The following is a 6,511-nucleotide window of genomic DNA, read 5'->3' as shown; positions in this document are numbered from 1 at the left end:
GAGAAGGGTATGTGAGAGGTTGGGTTGAGGACTTGATGGGTGGTGAGGCAGGCCCTTCAGAATGATGAGAGGCTGGAGGCCAGAGGGGACTTGGAGGATGTCCCCGAGTCTGTCTTTCCTTCTTCAGCTTGAGAGAATTGCCTGGTATGGACCTGAGGAGGAAAACAAGTCTCCAGTTCCTGTGTTGTTCCTGTTGACCTCTGACTTCTCTCTCCAGATTTGGCCCCTGAGATCCTCCCTGGACTCTACTGGCCCAAGCCCAGCGAAGCATCATTAGGGCCCTCACCCTGTTCTCTAAGACCCCCCTCCCCCACCTTCTTTCTTTCTGCCTGTCTAAGTCTGCAGGGAGACGACCAGCAGTAAGGGCCAGAGGGTTTGAGAATGAGCCCTCCTTCATATTGGATATTGCATTGACCTCTGAGATCTTTTTCTGACTGCAAAAACAGCCTGATGAATTACTATTCTTGAGTCTTCATCTTTTCTCCGAAATCTCAGCTGAGCTGCACATTTGGATGGGGCATTATGGAAGACAGGATGACAGTATAGAGATATTCTGGCCACATGAAGGGGAAATAAATGAAAGTTTGGAGATGTGTAAGAATCCTTTTATTTGCTCTGCTGAGTCTGTGAGTGCAGGTTGGGGCTGAGACCAAGTGGCGAAGGAGCCTGGGAGAGGGATGATGTATTTTACATGGTGAGGGTGCAGATGTTTGTCTTTGATTTGTACTGCTTGGGTGCACTTTGGGAAATGGTATATTGGGTCGTGTGCCAGGGCTTTAGAGAGAGTCCAGGCTCCATTCTCCTCCTGTTACTGGAATGATGCCCAAACAGGCTGTTGGCCCATAGGCTGCCCCTCAACGCCAACTTTAAAAGAGTTCCATTTCTCTGTTTTGTTGTCATTTCCCTCCCCCATTGTGTATGTATCCCTGCTTTTTTTTTTTTTTTTTTGATTGCAGGAGCCTCCTTGAGGGCTTTTGTGGTCTCTGCTCAGGGCTCAGTCCAGGGCCCTGCGGTTCCATCTCTGTTGGTGATGGCCACTGCACTGAGTGACTGCCTGGTTTTCTTTATAGACTGTCCCAGAGTGGGGCCTTTCTTCCCCTCTGAGGAAGGGAACGGTTTCCCTTTGGAGTTAATGAAGGAAGGAATATGTAGTTCCTAAATAGAAAGAAGCCCCTGCCCCTTCTCTAGTCACTGGAGTCTCAACCCTGTACATGGTTAGAGCCAGTTGATTGATCTCCACCTATCAATCCCCTCCTCTCCCACTCTCCTTTCCCCTTTGAAATGATCCACCCTGTTGGGAACATTTGATTTTCCCTCTTTTGCTCTGCTATCTTACTACATATAGGATAACATTTAGTAGCTTTCAGCCCCCAAATTTTAGGTTATCAATGATGGCCCTGCATTCATGTGTGTGTATGTTTTATATGTGTGGGTAAGGTTTCTTGGTATATACACTTTATCTGGCTTATTTAAATATCAATAATAATTCCAATAGTAAAGAAATTGTTTATTTAACTAAGAATTTCCCTATTTAGCCAGATTATTATTATAGAGAAACGATAGAATCTGAGCCAATGATATTTGCATCCAAGGTGGGTAGAATGTCAGAGATCAGAGAAACATCAAATACACACACACATGTGTGTGCACACATACATACACACATGTATACATATGTGTACATGACACACATGTATACATATGTGTACATGCACACACATATTTGCAAATCAAGAAATGAGTTCTGAGGAAGGTTAAAATAAGTTGTGTTGACACACAGGTCAAATGTAATTTTTCCCAGTGTCAAGAATGTGTTTGTCATGTTACCATACCACTAATCTGAAAAATAAACCAACAAAGATCTTTGGGGGAGACTCTTGAATTCCAGCTTCAAAATGAAGGGATATATTTGAGATTAAATCCTGAGAGGCAATGGTGGCAAGTGGATATAACACAGTCTTTACCTTTCATGGGTCAGGTGCCAGCCATTCTAACAAGCATGAGCTTTGTAATGTCAGGGTCACATCTAGTTGCCTTCCAACCCAAAATTGTTGAGTGTTATCAATTTTAGCCCTTGTGTGCATATTTTGTGGTATTGATACACGTTATCTGTTTTTTTAAAATATCAGTAATAATACAATGATTTAATTAAGAATCACTTATTTAATTAAGAAGTCCTTATTTAACTAGCATTGTTGTTATGGAGCAATGCTAGAAGTCAAGCCAATAATTAGATTATATCCAATGTGGGAAAGAATCTTAAAGATCATTTAAATACGCTTTATGGTTTTTTTTAACAAATGAGAAATGAGGGCCTGGGGAAATAAAGTCATTTTGAAGGTCATACACAGGTAACTTACTGTAGATCAGAGGAATGTTATGTTACCACACCACGAATACAATCTGGAAAATAAATCAGCAGAGGTATTTGAAGGAGATTCTTGAAGCTCTGCTTCAAAATAGATGGATTGTTTCGGATTGAATCCTGAGGAGTAATCGTGACAACTTTCATGGTCAGATGCTGGAGAGCATCTGGAGAGCCTCAGCTCTGTATAGAGAATCAACTCTGTCACCTTACAACCCAACATTATGTTTGGATTATCAATGTTGGCCCATGTGTGTGTGTGTGTGTGTGTGTGTGTTTCATTTGTAATGCACTTTATCTGTCTTATTTTAATATCAGTGATAATATAATTATTTAATTAAGGATTCCTCATTTAGCCAGCATCATTATTATTATGGGGAAATGTAGAAGCTGATCTATTAAGATTGCATCTGAAGTAGGAAAGAAAATAGCATAGGTCATTTAAGGATGCTTATTTTTATTTGCAGATAAGGTGATTTTGAAGGTCCATACGACGGTAATTTACCTGGGTCAGAAGCATGTTGTCATGTCACTATACCATGAATGCAATAAATCAGTGAAGGCATTCTTGAAGTTCAGCTTCAAAATAAATGGATGTCGAGGATTGCATTGTGAGAGATAACTGGGGCAACTGGACATAACAGAATCTTTATCTTTCAACAGTCAAGATGCTTAACATTCTAAAAAGCCTCGGCTCTGTATCTTACTTCATGTATCATCAAGTCTAGTCCCTTTCAGCCCAACAATGTAGGCCCTCGTTTTTATGTGTTTGTGTGTGTATTTGTTGGTAATATGTTCATGAATATGAGTGGTTGATACACAATCTGCAAAATAAATCAACATAGCTTCTTGAGGGAATTTCTTGCTGTTCAGACTTAAACTAAAGGGATATTTGCAAAGCATTATACTCTGAAAGTAATTCTGGAAATGGACGTAACATAATCTTGGATGGACCTTTACAGTCAGACACTTCACATTCTAATGGACCTCTGCTCTGTATATAGGAGATCTGGATCTGTACTGTCTAACCAACAATGGTGAGGTGGCAATGATGTTTTCTGTGGCGGAGGGGGGTGTCTATTTGTGTGGATATTTAATGTATGAATCCCAACCACCATACTAAATAAAAAATGTAGTTCCTTGAGGGAAGTTCTCCATGTCCAGAACCAGAAAATGGAATACTTGGGATTAAATCCTGAGTGAACTCAGGCAATTAGACATGGCTGGCCTGAGGACTTTCCTTAAAATTGAGGTTCTGGAAGGACACTGGCCAACCTTAGAGGAAGAGGCTGCAGGAGCAGCAGATATTGCTAGTGTGAGAGAAATCAAGGGACTGAAGTGAATTTCCAGGGTGTCAGGAGTAGTCTAGAGTAAAGAGATATTGACTATTTTGATTGATAGAGTTTTTATTAATAGCATTCATTTAAAAAAAATTGAGTTCCAAATTCTCTCTCTCTTTCTTGCCTCTCCTCCATCCATGGAGAAGGCAAGCAATATGATAGGTACCCACACAAAACATCGCCATATTAGCCATTGAACTATAGAGTTTAAATACAACCTAGCTTGGGCTTATTCTAGGATGTTTGTTGCTAAACTTGTTCTCAAAACATTTCCAACGATCAGAGCTCATTAGGCCCAAGTGACCTAGATAATTCATGTCAGCACTCAGTGTGCTGATGATGGACTGGCCAGCATGACTTTAATGTTGGACAGGCAGACACATGAAGGATCCAAGGCCTCTCCACCAACACAAGTTGCAGCTAATCAGTGATGTAGTAGGCAAATACAAGGAGTTCCTGATGCCAAAATATGTTATTCACCGACCTGATCAGAGTCATCACATAGCCTAGTATTAAACATAAGAGACCAGGTATTCATGACTACAAATCTAGACAATTTCACTAACATATGCTCCCTCCCTCATTATGCGGCTAAGTGGGGACAACAATGATCATGCCACTATGATACATAGGAAGGGGGAGTTGGTATAGAAGCAGCTAGGTGGCACTGCAGTGGATCGAGCACTGGCTCCCCCCAGAGCCCGGGACACTTGAGTTTAAAGTAAAGCTTCACATAACTTACCACCTGTGTGACCCTGGGCAAGTCACTTAACCTCTGTTTACCTCAGTTTCCTCATATGTAAAATGGAGATGATAATAGCACCTACCTCTCAAGGTTATGACAATCCAATGAGATAAAAATGCATGGCCCAGCAAGGACGTGAGAAGCACTATATATACGTTTCTTCTTCTACTTATCATCATCATCATCATCACCATCACTATCATCATCACACCACAGTGATCTTTGAAGAGCCTTTCTGATCTTCATTCCTACAAATCGTCCATTGAAGACATGGAGTAAATTTTGCTATTCAGAACAAAATGATTAAATTTTATCAAAAAATAAAACACCTCAGATCTCCTATTTGTTTCCATAATGAATATTTAGAACTATAGATGCCTTCATTTAAGGGCATATTAGCATACCACCCCCAATTTGTACCTCTGTCTTAGTCATTCAACCTTGTTTTTTTTTTTTTAATTTTCCCTGTAATCTAAGTGACCAAACTTTGAAGAAAAAGGTACGTGGTTTGCTGCTGTTTTATATTCTTCATGGTATTTGTTAATGTTTTTATGTGTTACATGTCTTTGGTTCTCAAAGCTCTTTCTGCCTGGTCAATTGGTATCCTTGGATGTTGAAATAAAAAAATGAAATCTCCAATTTCCATGTACTTTTCTCCACTGTCGTTTAGAAAGGGACGTGCAATTTCACTGGTATAGAGAACTCTTGGTATGGAAAATCCCTTCACTAAAGTAGATCAGCTGGCTTAGGGAGTTTGCAGGAGGCACTGAGGGTTATTAAATAGGGCCAGATGAGCTTCAGAGGTGGGTTTTAACTAGGGACTTCCTGACTCAGCTCTACCATGCTAACTTTTCGACTCTCTGAATATATAGTAATCAAGGCCAATGGTTTTCACAGTTCTTTGATATCCTTTCACTTTAAATCGTAACTTCAGGAATGAATAGGATCTTCAAAGCATTGATTAAGTTGGCTTACTATGTAACCAAGCACTGGAAATCATATTAGTCAAGTAAGACTGCACCCCACAAAGCTCATGCTCTAATGGGAAAGACAACACCTATGAGACATTTGAGCTGCAAGTTGAATGGACCACCCATGGTGCTTAGGGTGAAATAGCAAAGCTGATGGTGATACCTTTTCCAATAAAATCTTAATCACTTTCTGATGTTGAACCATTGGAATTAGGGTGAAGGTTAGTACCAAAGACTTTGGGGGCAAGAACTTGCTTTTCTGGGTCCTCCTTAGGTGACGCTGTAGGCCCTGCAGGAGCTCCTGCCAGGCGCATCTCCACAGGGGATCTGTCCCTGAATGAGTGAGGGCACCAGACTGGGAAGTGTTATTCTTCCCAAGGCTCCTGGGCCTGCTGTGTGTAGATGTCTGGCCCCTTCTCCACAAGACTTGCTTTCCCAGACAATAACTGTGAGGACTGGGCTAGAAGCAGACCTTGTACACCATAGTCAAGCAGGGCATGGCCACTCCCAAGGCCACCGTGCCTATCTAGAATGACTGCTGGTGTTAGTTGGTCAACATTTGTTGTTGATGATGATGAGGAAGGATGGCTCCCTCCCCACAACCATTTCTCCACTAATTACGTTCTTAATGTTTTACTATTTCAACTTTGATAGCAAATGCTTGCGTTTCTCTAGTGTCCAACATACCTAATCATTTTATTCCAGTTTCTCCTTTTAAATGTTTGTGCCTTTCTGTCTCAGCTCTCTCTGTTTGCTGTGGCCACTATTTGTAGGTAATATGTTCATTAACTTTAAGCTAGAAAGAACCTTAAAAGCCATTAAATGTTCAAGTCATTCATTTATGTCACTTTTTTTCTAAAGGACAGTGACGAGTATAGTATGATGAACACTGAGGGCATATCATATTTGAAAATCAGTATTATTACCATTTTTGGTTAAAAGGTCAGATCATACTTTTAGTAAAAGTTAAGAGGACCATTTTTGGTCAAAATGACTGTCCTAGGTAACGATCATCTCACCAACCGTCATATAACCAGCATTGTTGGGCAAGCTGGCATGTCACCCTCTGGGAGGTATGCATAGAGGCCCT

At 40.8% G+C, this 6,511-nt stretch overlaps 1 long non-coding RNA gene across 1 annotated transcript; it reads left to right on the top strand.

Moving 5' to 3' along the window:
• Positions 1 to 6: 6 nt before the first annotated feature.
• On the top strand, positions 7 to 3,267 carry LOC114042342. The gene is made up of 2 exons (XR_003568984.1): positions 7 to 594; positions 2,833 to 3,267. It is a non-coding gene; the product is annotated as an uncharacterized LOC114042342 (long non-coding RNA).
• Positions 3,268 to 6,511: the final 3,244 nt, after the last annotated feature.

Source organism: Vombatus ursinus, unplaced genomic scaffold (assembly GCF_900497805.2).
Source record: "Vombatus ursinus unplaced genomic scaffold, bare-nosed wombat genome assembly UNPS02000550.1, whole genome shotgun sequence".
Classification (NCBI taxonomy): Eukaryota; Metazoa; Chordata; class Mammalia; order Diprotodontia; family Vombatidae; genus Vombatus; species Vombatus ursinus.
This window is presented reverse-complemented; position numbering and strand designations above follow the sequence as displayed.